This window comes from Phragmites australis, chromosome 10 (genome assembly GCF_958298935.1).
Source record: "Phragmites australis chromosome 10, lpPhrAust1.1, whole genome shotgun sequence".
NCBI lineage: Eukaryota > Viridiplantae > Streptophyta > Magnoliopsida > Poales > Poaceae > Phragmites > Phragmites australis.
In genome coordinates this window covers 6,353,922-6,369,643 of record NC_084930.1, presented here as the reverse complement: position 1 = coordinate 6,369,643, position 15,722 = coordinate 6,353,922, and positions in this window count along the sequence as shown.

The following is a 15,722-nucleotide window of genomic DNA, read 5'->3' as shown; positions in this document are numbered from 1 at the left end:
CCTTATTGAATTTAACAAAATCAGGAACTTCAAACCCATGGGATATAGAATTGTATGATAATAATCAGGGTATGGTTTTTAATAAACACGTGACTTACTTTTAAGTGCTACCTAAAAGTTTCCTCAAAATATTAGTCATTTGCTCTTTGATGCTTTCAAGCCCCAAAAGTGTTTCGGCCATGGGATGATTGGATGATACATTAGCATATGGTTGTGGCCTAAAAGGTTGTGGTGTGGCATATCTTGAGAGTGTGAAGCTATGGGCTTCAGGTGTAGAGTATTTTGTGATGGCACATTGAAATACGTATCCGGTAATAGATCATAAGGTATGTCGGTACGTTGTGGGGGTATAGGAGGTGTGCTATATGCCACGATGTTGTAGGGAACTAGTGGCATGCTCGCTAAAATTTCATTAGCTTAGCTATTAACCACTTGTGGAACCGAACTAGTTATGTCAGATGAAGTACTAAGAATCGGAAAAACAAATGAGAAAACTTCCGGCTTGCTGGTATTTAATGTATTAAACGGAGGTGTTATCATGTTGGTCGAACCTTCATTGACTCAGTTATGAGTTTGTTGCACCAACATATTTTGTTGTATAGGCAAAGGTAACATAAATTATTCCGATGAATCTAAGGGTGCTTGCTAAAATTGATTATTATCATTGGAATTCAAGATGCTAACATCATGCAATTAAGGTTTTTTTTTACCTTTTTCATCTTATAATTCAATCTTAACGCAAGGAGCAATTTTTTCTAAAAGTTATGTCATTGAACTCACCGAATGATCCGACGCTACGTCAAATAACACACCAGACTATTTTTTGCAGAGAGCAATTCTCTCTACACGATTCAATCTATAAGCATCTGATAGTCTGGCTTTTGTAGCGTAACCCTCGTCGGACTATTTTTTCAGAGAACATATTTTTCGGCAAATATCAACTTACCAACACCGAATAATCCAGCATTTACACTAGAGCACTCATCATCTAAAGCACTAGACTATCTGGTGTGCACAAAAAGTCTGACCGTGCTATTTTTTACTATCAACACCTGTTTAGTTGTCCACATAGCCTAAGCTCGCTAAGTATCCAGTAAGTGTTAACAAGATATTTATTTTACATAAATACTTAATTTATCCTATTAAACTTTAATTTAAATTGAAATATACTAATATGAGTTAATACTCACTAATTATCCGCTAATCACGTTATTAGCTGACGGAAAATCTGTTTCCATCGAGCCAGACTCGCTCGCCGATTTTTCATGCACAGGACTAGACCTACTCCAGCGTATAAGCAACTAAACGTGTCGGGCTTGTACACACGTGATCAGACCCGCACTGGAGCAGACAACCTAAGGCCAACTCTATTAGAATCTGTAAATCCAGTGCTACAGTGTTTTCGGACTACTGTAGCGCCATAAATCTTCTCCAGCCGATACTCTGTCCAGTGTTACAGTGCCGGAGTACTGTAGTAGTACGTGACACTGTAGCAGTACTATTCATAGAGGCTGGAAGTACACCCAGAGCGGGGAACACTGTGGTAGTACTGTGTAGTACTGTAGCAACTGTTCATAGAGGCTGCCAGTGGATCCGGATGGAGAAAAAGAATGGTAGAAAGAAGAAAATAAAGTAGCTATTAGAGATGAAAAAAAAATAAAGGATGTTATAATAGTATTTTTGAAGATGAAAATTTAAGATAATTGTTGGGAATAACCTAACAGCCCTTTAGTTCCTCTTCCCCTCCGCTACCCCTTTGCCGCCTCGGTGTCATATGAACAACCTCCGTCTGGCACTTGGTGACTCGATCCCCCCGCGTGGTCTTTCGGGAGCACCTCTACTCGTCACTCTGATGCAGGAGGTGCGGAAAACAGGGCAAAATATCGATTGTCCCAGCTAAACATGATGAGGTGGGGGATCTGGAGAAACACGCAGATGCCCTCTGAAACAGGAACCAACGGGAGGGATCACAAGAGCAGTGTCCGCTTTTTATTACGGCTTTCTGTTCCATTCTTCTGCCTCCCTGCCTCGTTTCCTTGCTGATGCTAGTGCGAACACACCAGTCCTGTTGTCACCCGGGCACTGCGATTCAGAGTTTCGGCGACCCCACAGGTCACTTGTGATCCCCGAAAACGACGAAAGGAGGAGAAGGCTGTCGCGCGTCACGAGACGACCACACTCGCATTCCGTCACTCCGACGAGCCACCCCCGCCCCGGCACCTCCACCGCCGTCCGCTCCGCTCGCTGGACCCCATCCAGCACGTCCACGCGTCCCTCCTGCCAAACTGTCGGCAGCGCACCGCCCGCTGCGGTGCTGCCGTCGCGCGTCGTCCGCGTGGCCGGCCGGACGGCACGGAGGGAGTCCACGTGCGCCGCCGGGGGCTTATCTGGCGGCGACACGCCTGCGCGGTGGCTTTGCCGCTAATGCTTATTATCTCACCCTCCACTTGGTAAGATTAATGCGTGCAATTTGTGCAAGTGCTTGCATGTCGCTGTCTCGTGGAAATAAAGAAACCGACCAAATAAAATCCGGCCTGGGGATCCTGTAGCACCGGCCGTCTCGGGATGGGGTCTCCACCGGTCGTCCGGTTGGAGTAATCACCAAAAGAATTTTACATAGTCTTCTGTAAAAAAAAATTAAAATTATTTTTGTTATAGGATTGTCTAAATATGGCCAAATAAACTATTCGGGCCGGCCCGGCACAAGCCCGGCCCGACGCGACCTGGCTATAGCATAGCCCGAACGGCCCATCTACTATAGCGGGCTGTACCGTGCCGGCCCGCGTGCCTCTCCTCGGCCCACGACATGGTCCGTCGGTGACCGTGCCGTGCCGGGTCAGCCCGGGCACGATTTCGGCCTGTTGGGCCGGCCCAACGGGCCGAAATAGATAAAAAATATATAGAAAATAAATATATATATATATATAATATAAAAAATATATAGAAAATCGATAAAAATATAAAAAATAGATAAAAATATAAACAAATAGATAAAAATAGCTCAAATTAAAAATATATATAAAAAATAGAAAATAATCGGGTATTTGCATGCCGGGCCGGATCGTGCCTGGCCGTGCCGTCCTGGGCTGGGCCGTGCTCGTGCTGACCTGACTCGACCGGGCCGTGCCATGCTGGCCCGTCGTGCCGCGCGCTCGGCCTAGGCACGGCCCATGGCCTCGTGCCGTGTCGGCCCGGCCCAGCCCGTCTCGACTCAGGCCGTACCGTGCCTGGGCCGTGCCTACAGTGCCGTGCCTCGGGCCGGCCCAGTAGGCACGGCCCATTTGGACGTCTTTAGGATTGTCTATTTATCTGATGACGGATTTTGAGATTAAATATCTATCGAATTTTGATCCCTTATATGTAAATCAAACAACCTAGATTTGCCTGATATTCATATAAGTCTCGTAACCTTAATCGTTCCTATCTCATTCAGCCCCCGCTGCTGTCTCTCTCCTAACCCCTATCGCCACTCGCCTCACGTGCCACCACCCTTGGCCTCATCATCGTCGTCTCCAACTCTGGTGCGGCCCGCCCCTCCTCCACCTCCCCTCTCCCTCAGTCGATCTCTCTTCCCAATGCCCCTCCTCCCCATGCTCCCCCGCCGCCACCGCCTTCCCGCCCAGCTCCGGCAGTGCCCCTACCGTCGCCCTCCATCGCCACCCACCGCTAACCACTATGTCCCCAACGCCCCCATCACCATCACTAACCCACCGTCGGTCCTCCGCCAGCTGCGGCGAGCGGTGCCCCCACTACCTCGCTGCCCCGCCCATCGCCTGTGGCCACCGCAGGGCCGACGTCCTCTCGCGTGTAAGGATCAATGATGTCTTAAGAGGAGGTGAATTAGAACATGTAAAAAATTATTCTGATTGGCTTCAAAAACTTCACAAGATAAATCTATATCAATTTCTATTTAAATATACTCTAAGTTTATCTAGTGTGTCTATTTTACCACTCAAAAGGTTTGCAACCTATAGAAATCCTAGCAAAGTACTTAGGAAAGTAAATACACAAAGGTAGATTGCAAGAATATAAATGCGGAAGCATAAAGACGGTAGAGAAAGTAAACTCAGCACAAGGGATTTTTATATCGTGGTATCAATAGCATAAATGCTACTCCTAGTCTACGTTGGAGCTCCACCAAGGATATGCTCTCGGATAACACCCGATCACGGCTCTTGAGCCACCAAGCCACCGTGATCACTTCGGAGCTTGAGCCACCAAGGTAAGGGTCTTCGCGTCCCCGTACACATGTCTTGCCGCCACTCCATACCAAGTCAGAGGGTCAACAAGCTTAAGCAACTCCGACTCAGTTGCCGATGAGTTACCAAGACTCTAAGACGTCAGCGTACCACTTGGTACAAGTTAGGATCACTCCTTGATCCCTTCTTCAAACTACAACACCTAGCTACAACTCACTCTAGGCCTATAAGCAGTAATCACTCACTAAATTGTGCTTAATTACCTTAGATGATCACTTTAAGTACTTTGGTGGCTTAGATGTCTTCTAAAGTGTTTCTATATTTCTCTGAACTCCAACAACATGCCACACATTCAAATGATTAAGTGGGGATATATTTATAGCCTCAAATCCGCCAACTAGCCGTTTATCCAATGGCTCAGAAAAAGCTGTTAACACCGGATGATCCGGTGAGTACATCTTCAGAAATTAGCCGTTGAAATCCCACTTAAAGCCTCTATGAACACCGGACACTCCGGAGTATACTTATCTTTATCATCGGACTATCTGATGAGTACATTTGAGATATCCAAACCTTTATAGCATCTCTGTGTAAATTACTCTGGTGTAAGCCTTCGGTGCACTTTCTCTTAACACTGGATCACCCGGTCAGTTCATTCTCATTCGTCGACACTTGGAATCACCTCTGCAAAAAATGCTCCAGCGTATATCTTCCACTGATCACTGGACCTTTCGGTGAGTTTAACTTCTTTTGTCCTAAGCCAAAATACTCTTATATGAACCTTCTTTACTAACATCGGACTATCCGGTGGCTTCTTCATTTCTGCTCTTCTCTGTAGATAAAGCTCTGGTGCTACACCTTGCTAAGCACCGGATTATCCGATGAAGTCTTCAGCCTTATCTCTTTCTTTGTCAGAGATGCTCTGGTGAGTTCAAACTTCTTTGCACCGGATCATCAGGTGAGACAAATCTCCCTAAGACTTTTCTAATTCAATAAAACTTTGTCCTGATTTTGATGACTTCTTCATATATTGCATCCGTAAGACTTACTAACATATATTTTAACAAATATGTTAGTCTCTATGTTATCATTAATCACTAAAATCACAATCACAACCTAATAAGATCATTTTTGCTACATCCCAGAGCTCCCTCTACAACCGGAGACCCTAACCCCCAGCTGTGAGGAACCGTCCAAATAGTATTCTAATTAATCATCAGGAGGATCATTATTCATAATCACAACCTCGACGATTAACCAGAATACCATTCCGGTAGTCCCGGCACGTGTTTTGTGCCCAGGATCGGAACACATGCCTTCCAACTCAAATATCACAACACAGTTTAATAGAGAGCAAATAATTAAACTGGATTACCATTGTTAAACAAGCAACTGCTTCCACAATTTACAACAAAATAGGAACAACAACAACTACTACGCAGCGGAAGAAAAACCTATACAACAAAAGAGTATGGAGCCGTATGCCCTTAGGCTCCATACCAAAAGCGCCGGAGTTCGGAGTAGAAGGTGCTACTCCTGCCTGCCACCCTGATCGGCAGGCACAAAGTAGCCGAACACTGCCCCATCTTCGCCGACCTGCGAACCTGAAAGCAACTTAAGGGCAGCACCCTTAGTACGAAGGTACTAGCAAGTCTTACACAGTATGAGTATATATATTCTCGACTCCAAGGATCATGCATTTAAAGCTGTAGCAAGGATTAAGACATGTTTAAGTTCATTAAGCGGTAAGCAACCTAGACTCTAGGTGTAAGCAACTGACTTAACCAACCACCGACTCAAACCCTGCCAACCAACTGATCAAAACAGATATATAACAACAAGTGTATAAAAGCAAACCATTCCCACCAAACCACCAACCACATACCGACCAAACCACCCCAATCCAACCATGCCACAACCCACATCGAAACTCTACGACCAAAATATGGTCGCTCGGTGGAGATAAGCGATAGCGATGCTCATGACCGAGAGCGCGGCAGTTCGAACTGGTTATACACCCTGCAGGGGGATACTCCTGGACCCACACGACACAGGGACCATACGGCTTGTGCCACCCGCTAAGATGCGCACAAGGGGGTACCCGTGACAACCTTTCCCAACCAGGCCCAACCATGTGGATCAACCATAGCTCGGCACGGCGGTATTAGAACTACTCCCCGAGCAAACTAATACCGCTAAAAGCCCGGACTCAAACCGGACTCACACCGTCTATGACGAGGCCCACATGACCACGTCTGCGAAGGTAATCGGCTCGCCTACCATTATATCAGCATGTGGTGAGTAAGGTATGTGCTAAAGCCGACTACACCGATGATCGGTGCTTAACCGGTGCAAACGGTCTACGGTGTCCGGGTTCCCTCCCCGAACTGCCTGAGGACTCCTCGTGAGCAGATGACACCCCTAACACCGCCCACACCTCGTCTCAACTCACCACTCACCAAACCGACTCATCATCGACACAACCATAAGTGTGAACAAGTAATAAGTCCTAGGCTCGCGACAACGGTGGACGCCGTCGTCGACTTCTACCGGAAAGCCTAAGTACCACTAAGCATCGCGAACTAAAATTAGACCTCGATGACATCACTAGGCTCCTAGGAACAACACATGACACGTGACCGAAATGGGATAATGCATCGGCATAGGTTCTACCCAACTCAGTACCCGACACATGCAATGTATACATAAGCGTAGATAACATATTAAATTTTCAAGTAGACACGGTGCAATATGAACGATGCTTGCCTTGCTGCCCTGAATCAGAAAGGTGGGACGCCTCACGATCGCCCACGGCCTCCGGGATCGACGGATCGGCGTTCACTACAGAGAGCAACGCGTGCAATGTAATGAGCATGTATGAAATGCGATCATGTAAGAAAAATATGCTCCACAATACATGACAACATTATTCCAAGATCGTACTGTCCAAACCAGAATTTTCCAAGTGGTCTCAAAAGTTTGGAGTTCCTACGAATTAACTACGAATTTTACAAGCTATCAGCTATCAGGAAAGCCTGATAAACCGTGCTCGGGGTGCCCGGGATGAACAGTACTCACGGGTACCCGGGGTGAACAGTACCCGGGGGTCCTCGGGATCGACCGTGCTCGGGTGCTCGGGGTGAACAGTATAGGGGTGCTCGGGTCGTCGGCTGAACAGTACCCGGGGGCTCGGGAGTGCTCGGGTGACTGTACTCGTGCTCGGTGAACAGTACCAGGGGTGCTCGGGTGAACAGTACCAGGGGTCGTCGGGTGAATAGTACCCGGGGGTCGTCGGGAGTGCTCGGGGTGACCGCGCTCGTGCTCGGGCGAACAGTACCAGGGGTGCTCGGGTGCTCGGGTGAACAGTACCGGGGTCGTCGGGTGAACAGTACCCGGGGTGCTCGGGAGTGCTCGCGGTGACTGAGCTCGTGCTCGGGTGAACAGTACCCGGGGTCGTCGGGTGAACAGTACCCGGGGTGCTCGGGGAGTGCTCGCGGTGACTGAGCTCGTGCTCGGGTGAACAGTACCCGGGGGTCGTCGGGTGAACAGTACCCGGGGTGCTCGGGAGTGCTCGCGGTGACTGAGCTCGTGCTCGGGTGAACAGTACCCGGGGGTCGTCGGGTGAACAGTACCAGGGGGTGCTCGGTGAACAGTCCGGGGTGCTCGGGTGAACAGTACTCGGCGCTACAGTAAAATCAGCCTCGCGCAGCTCCAGAACAGCAGCCATTACGAAGGGAAAAACTGAGCTAAACTAACCTGGGAGTCTCTCTAAATCAAAAGTAAAAAAATGCCTAGAAGGGTGTACAGGGTCTAGACTTTGCTCAACCGCCTAGCAACATGATTCCTAACTCAAATCCACATAAATCCTCATTTGTTCCCAGACTGCAGAACTTTAAGAACTTTGCAACCCTAGTTCCAGATTCAAGATCTATCCAACCAAAAATGAGCATACTTGCCATGGGAGCCTAGCAGACTCACCTAAGGTCCTTTGCTGAGGTTGGTGACCGCCAGTTGAAGGAGGAAACGACGGAAAATGGCTTGGAGAAGAGAGGAAAAACTGCTGCTTCCTTGCTTCTCCCAAAGAACACCAAACAAGTTTAGAACCAGCTCGAATTCCTTCGGGGAAACTGAAAATGAATTGGATGGACGAGTAGTCCTTGAGCTGGTGGTCTCGTGAGTACCACATACGTACCTTGATCTTGCTCCCAGAGGTAGGGATCCAAAGGGGAAAAAGGGAGCCTAAGAGAGAGAGGGAGAGAGACAGCCAACTCCAACTTGCTTCCTCAAAAAGCCTTATGTGGTGGAGTGGGTGAGAGAGAGCTGTTGCCCACTTATAGAGAGATATTTTCCACCCAAGTGGGCCCCATTTACCTAGAGGAAAGTTCAGACTTGCTTCCAGCTCCTTTATTTCTCTTAGTTTTTCCTTCTCCCACCTCATTGACTCAAAGTGAAGTGCTCCAGTGACCCAAACTGGAACATGAAGCTGAAATTGCATGTTTTAGGATTAAAACACACAATTATGGATTTCGGGACGTGACAAACCTCCCCCCCTAAAAAGAATCTCGTCCCGAGATTCAGTACGAGTCGTGGAGAGAACGATGAGCACACTCATGTGAGGGATTCCAAATATGCCATATTACGACATCTTTCACAAGTCCTCAAAGAACTCAGGATACTCGGAGCGGAGCTTATCCTCCCGCTCCCATGTCGCTTCGGCTTCTGTATGGTTGCTCCATTGGACTTTCAGGAATTTGATAGAATGGCGCCGTGTCTTGCGCTCGGCTTCATCCAAGATACAAATTGGTCGCTCACAATATGTCAAATCCGGTTGCAACTCTTGGGGTGCAATATCAACGACTTCCGTCGGGACTCGGAGACACTTCTTCAATTGTGACACATGAAACACATTGTGTACGGCGGAGAGAGACGGAGGCAAGTCCAACTGGTACGCGACCTCTCCACGCCGAGCAAGAATCTGAAATGGGCCAACATACCGAGGCGCCAATTTGCCTCGGACTTGGAATCGACGAACGCCTTTGAGAGGTGAGACCTTCAGGTACACGTGATTCCCCACCTCAAATGTGAGCTCTCGGCGACGTCGATCCGCATAGCTCTTCTGCCTAGACTGGGCCGTGAGAATACTCCTGCGGATATTCTGGACATGGTCTTCTGCCTCCTTGACCAAATCCGGACCCAGAAAAGCCCGCTCACCGGATTCAGACCAATTCAGCGGCGTACGGCACCTCCGACCATAAAGGGCCTCGAATGGCGCCATCTCAATACTAGCCTGGAAACTGTTGTTATACGAAAATTCCGCGAACGGCAGGCATATGTCCCACTTCTTCCCATAAGTGAGCACACAAGCACGGAGCATATCTTCGAGAATCTGATTTACCCTCTCCGTCTGACCATCCGTCTGCGGGTGATACGCCGTGCTGTGGAACAACTCGGTTTCCATAGCCTCCTGGAAACTTCTCCAGAAATGAGAAGTAAACTGTGTACCCCGATCAGAAACGATCTTCTTCGGCACTCCATGGAGACAAACTATTCTAGTGAGGTACAACTCCGCATACTGCTTAGCAGAATAAGTGGTCCTGACAGGAAGGAAATGCGCGGACTTTGTCAACCGGTCCACGATGACCCAAATAGAGTCATACCCACTCGAAGTCTTCGGTAAGCCGGTAATGAAATCCATCCCAACTTCTTCCCACTTCCAAGATGGAATGGGCAAAGGCTGGAGTGTGCCGGCAGGCTTGATGTGTTCAGCCTTCACCCTTCGGCAGACGTCGCACTCAGACACATACCTAGCAATCTCCCGCTTCATGCGAGTCCACCAGAAACGGGGTTTCAAATCCTGATACATCTTCGTACTGCCAGGGTGAATGGCCAGCAATGAATCATGAGCCTCGTCAAGGATCTTCTTCCTCAGCGCCTCGACCCTCGGAACCACTAGACGGTTCCCAAACCAGATAACGCCTTGATCATCCTCAGTAAAGCACAAGGCCTGCCCGATCTTCCTCTTCTCTCGAATTCGGGCCATACCCTTATCATCCCTCTGTGCAGCCTTAATCTCATCAATGAGCGTGGACTTGATTTCGAGATTGGCAATAAAACCATCCGGCACCATATCAAGCCCAAGACGCCGGAAATCATCACATAACGTGGAATCCATCGGCGAGGCTATAAGACAGTGACAATGAGCCCTTCGACTCAAAGCATCGGCGACCACATTCGCCTTGCCAGGATGGTAGTGAACCTCCAGCTCATAGTCTTTGATCAACTCAAGCCACCTGCGCTGCCTCATGTTCAAATCTGACTGCGTGAAGATGTACTTCAGGCTCTTGTGATCCGTGTAGATACGGCACAAGTTGCCCATCAAGTAGTGGCGCCACATCTTCAGAGCGTGCACGACAGCTGCAAGTTCAAGATCATGTGTCGGATAGTTCTCCTCGTGACGCTTCAGCTGTCGGGATGCATATGCAACGACTCGGTCCTCCTGCATCAAAACACAGCCGAGACCGATGCCAGACGCGTCGCAATACACATCAAATCCTCTGGTCACATCAGGTTGAGCAAGCACTGGAGCGGTCGTGAGCAGCTTCTTCAATGTCTGGAAGGCAGACTCACAGGCATCTGACCACTCAAACACGCTGCCTTGCTTCAACAACTGAGTCATCGGCTTCGCAACCTTGGAGAAGTTCTCGATGAACCGACGGTAATAGCCTGCAAGTCCAAGAAAACTCCGGATCTCACTGACATTCTGGGGCTGAACCCAGTCGAGCACATCCTGCACCTTGCTCGGGTCAACTGCCACTCCGTTCTCTGATAGAACATGTCCCAGAAAAGCCACCTCCCTGAGCCAGAACTCACACTTGCTGAACTTGGCATACAACTGATGCTCTCGGAGCCTGCCCAGAACAATACGGAGGTGCCCAATGTGCTCTTGTACAGTCTTGGAGTATATCAGAATGTCGTCGATGAAAACAATGACAAACTTGTCCAACTCCTCCATGAATACCGAGTTCATGAGGTACATAAAGAAAGCCGGCGCATTAGTCAAGCCAAACGACATAACGGTGAACTCATACAAGCCGTATCGAGTAGAGAACGCTGTCTTTGGAATATCCTCTGGTCGGACCTTGATCTGGTGATAGCCCAGCCTCAAGTCAATCTTTGAGAAGACTCGGGCTCCAGTCAACTGATCAAACAAGATGTCGATCCTAGGAAGCGGATACACATTCTTCACAGTGACTGCATTCAGCGGACGGTAATCAACACACATCCGGAGAGTGTCGTCCTTCTTCTTCACGAATAGAGCCGAGCATCCCCAAGGTGAGGAACTAGGACGAATGAAACCCTTCGCCAGCAGCTCCTGGATCTGCTTCTTCAGCTCAACTAGCTCAACTGGCGACATCTTATACATCTTCTTCGAAACCGGGGCCGCACCGGGCACGAGATCAATAGAGAACTCCACTGCCCTACCAGGCGGCATTCCAGGCAACTCATCCGGAAAGACATCCGGAAATTCCCACACCACAGGAATGGTCTCCATAACCCTGGTGGGGACAGCCTTTACGGCGAACAGGCAGGACTTGACATCCTCTAGCTTTAACTGGACCCGAGTACCTGACAGACCATTGAGGGTGACGGTCCGCCGAGCACAGTCCAACACAGCCTTGTTCTTGGAGAGCCAATTCATTCCCAAAATAATATCAATTCCCTTCGAGTTCATCACTAACAGATTGACAAAGAAGGGAACTCCGTTGACAATTACCGCCGCTTTATTCACACACTGGTTGATTAAAACTTTGGCCCCTGGGGCGTCTATAAGGTACGGTGTGTGGGTAGCACTGACTCTCAACCCACTTTTCCAAACATAACCCGAAGATATAAAGGAGTGAGAGGCTCCTGAATCAAACAAAACCACTGCAGAAAAGATGTCAGAGTTGAAACTCATATCCAACGTACCCATTAGGACGGTGTCACCCTCCTGAACCTCGTCGGCGGTAGTGTGGCGAGCTCGACCACGCTTGGGAACGTGAGTCGCCTGCGAAGACTGCGGTGCTGACTGAGCCGGCGGTGGTCGCGGGGCACTCACCGCGGCTCCCGGCCTCGGATACGGGCACTCCCTCGAGAAATGGCCGACGCGGCCGCAGTTGAAGCACGGACCGCCTGAGCCACCGGTCACGCTCACTTGGGAGCCGGCGGGTCGTGCAGCCTGCCCTTGTGGGGCGGAGAACGCAGGACGTGGTACAAACCACATCGGTCGTGGGTAGCCAGCCGACGGCACCTGAAACTGTGGAGGCTGACTCTCAGTGCGGGTGCGCTGCGAGCTCCCACCCACAGAAGACGAGGAACCCCTCTTCCGCCTCTTCTCCTCTTGGTGGCTCTTATACTTGAGCTCCACTGTGATCGACGTGCTTACCAACTCGTTGAAGTCGGCGAACCTATGCGCGGACAACCGGTCCTGCATCTTCGAGTTCAGGCCATTCACAAAGCGGCGCTGCTTGCGCGCATCCGTGCTGACCTCCTCGGTAGCATATTGTGCAAGGTGGTTGAACACCTGCACGTACTCCATCACCGTCCGACCTCCTTGCTTGAGGTCCTCAAACTCCCGCCTCTTAGCCTCCATGAGGCCACTCGGTATGTGAAACGAGCGGAAGGCCTCGCGAAACTCCGCCCATGACACGCGGTGATCGGCGGGGTGCATGGCCAGAAAGCCGGACCACCACGCACCCGCCGGGCCCTGAAGCTGATGGGCGGCAAAGAGCGCCTTCTCGTGATCCTCACAACGAAGAAGGGCGAGCTTCTGCTCGATCGTCCGGAGCCAGTGATCAGCATCCAGAGGATCCTCAGCTCGCGAGAAGACCGGCGGCTGAGTCCGCAAAAAGTCCGAGAAGTCGTCTCGGCGCACGGCCCCACCTCCTCCATGAGGAGCCGCGTTGCGCACGAGAGCCTCCAAGAGCGCTTGGTTCGTCTGGAGGAGAGCGTGATTCGCTTGGCGGTTCTGCTCGATTTGCATGAGCACCTCCGCCATGGTCGGCGGTGGAGGAGGGTTGTTCTGACCGGAACCCTCCGGAACCTCTCCACTACGCCGAGTGACAACCATTCTTGAAATGTAAAATAAAAGGGGGAAACGTCAAATTCCGACTCAGCACAATGCGTTCGCCGGATATATTGTTAGAATCCCGTAATACATGTACAAACATGAATGCATGCATGAATGCCATGAAATGATGCATGCTCGAACCTAGCTACCGCTTCTTTCTCAAAATAAGAACCGCACCTGCAAGCATCAAAATCACAGGCAGTTTATAACATCCAGAACGTACCCTTCGCGCTAGAAAGAGTAAGAGCGCGAACGGCCCTTGTACCACATGCCGTACAAGCGACAATCCATACGTCGATAACGACGTATTCACTTCCCGTAGACCCTACGGGACATCTCGTGTAAACGCCACACGAGTAGACGACCATGTCTCCCATCGCATGGTGGATGTTCATACGCTATTGCTAGCGTATTCACTTCCCGTACGGATCACCGTACGGAACATGCCGGGCCCCTGCCTCGCATCCGGCTGAGCCCTCGGTGATTAACCGCCACCGAGCGTCGTGCCTTACCTTCCGACGATGCAAAGCCGAAGATGCAATGCTCAACATGAATCAATGCAGGGTCGAAAGCAAAACAATGTGGTATAAGACATATAAACGTCACTCATAATACGCATTTTAACTTAGGGGCATAAACGATAGCAGTTTAATACATATTAGACATGAAGAGGCATAAACATAAATCATGGGTTATTTAGGTGAATTTTTGCGACTTACTAAACAACGCACTAATTATGTTTAGGCTACTAAATTAAACCAGGCTCTGATACCAAGCTGTGAGGAACCGTCCAAATAGTATTCTAATTAATCATCAGGAGGATCATTATTCATAATCACAACCTCGACGATTAACCAGAATACCATTCCGGTAGTCCCGGCACGTGTTTTGTGCCCAGGATCGGAACACATGCCTTCCAACTCAAATATCACAACACAGTTTAATAGAGAGCAAATAATTAAACTGGATTACCATTGTTAAACAAGCAACTGCTTCCACAATTTACAACAAAATAGGAACAACAACAACTACTACGCAGCGGAAGAAAAACCTATACAACAAAAGAGTATGGAGCCGTATGCCCTTAGGCTCCATACCAAAAGCGCCGGAGTTCGGAGTAGAAGGTGCTACTCCTGCCTGCCACCCTGATCGGCAGGCACAAAGTAGCCGAACACTGCCCCATCTTCGCCGACCTGCGAACCTGAAAGCAACTTAAGGGCAGCACCCTTAGTACGAAGGTACTAGCAAGTCTTACACAGTATGAGTATATATATTCTCGACTCCAAGGATCATGCATTTAAAGCTGTAGCAAGGATTAAGACATGTTTAAGTTCATTAAGCGGTAAGCAACCTAGACTCTAGGTGTAAGCAACTGACTTAACCAACCACCGACTCAAACCCTGCCAACCAACTGATCAAAACAGATATATAACAACAAGTGTATAAAAGCAAACCATTCCCACCAAACCACCAACCACATACCGACCAAACCACCCCAATCCAACCATGCCACAACCCACATCGAAACTCTACGACCAAAATATGGTCGCTCGGTGGAGATAAGCGATAGCGATGCTCATGACCGAGAGCGCGGCAGTTCGAACTGGTTATACACCCTGCAGGGGGATACTCCTGGACCCACACGACACAGGGACCATACGGCTTGTGCCACCCGCTAAGATGCGCACAAGGGGGTACCCGTGACAACCTTTCCCAACCAGGCCCAACCATGTGGATCAACCATAGCTCGGCACGGCGGTATTAGAACTACTCCCCGAGCAAACTAATACCGCTAAAAGCCCGGACTCAAACCGGACTCACACCGTCTATGACGAGGCCCACATGACCACGTCTGCGAAGGTAATCGGCTCGCCTACCATTATATCAGCATGTGGTGAGTAAGGTATGTGCTAAAGCCGACTACACCGATGATCGGTGCTTAACCGGTGCAAACGGTCTACGGTGTCCGGGTTCCCTCCCCGAACTGCCTGAGGACTCCTCGTGAGCAGATGACACCCCTAACACCGCCCACACCTCGTCTCAACTCACCACTCACCAAACCGACTCATCATCGACACAACCATAAGTGTGAACAAGTAATAAGTCCTAGGCTCGCGACAACGGTGGACGCCGTCGTCGACTTCTACCGGAAAGCCTAAGTACCACTAAGCATCGCGAACTAAAATTAGACCTCGATGACATCACTAGGCTCCTAGGAACAACACATGACACGTGACCGAAATGGGATAATGCATCGGCATAGGTTCTACCCAACTCAGTACCCGACACATGCAATGTATACATAAGCGTAGATAACATATTAAATTTTCAAGTAGACACGGTGCAATATGAACGATGCTTGCCTTGCTGCCCTGAATCAGAAAGGTGGGACGCCTCACGATCGCCCACGGCCT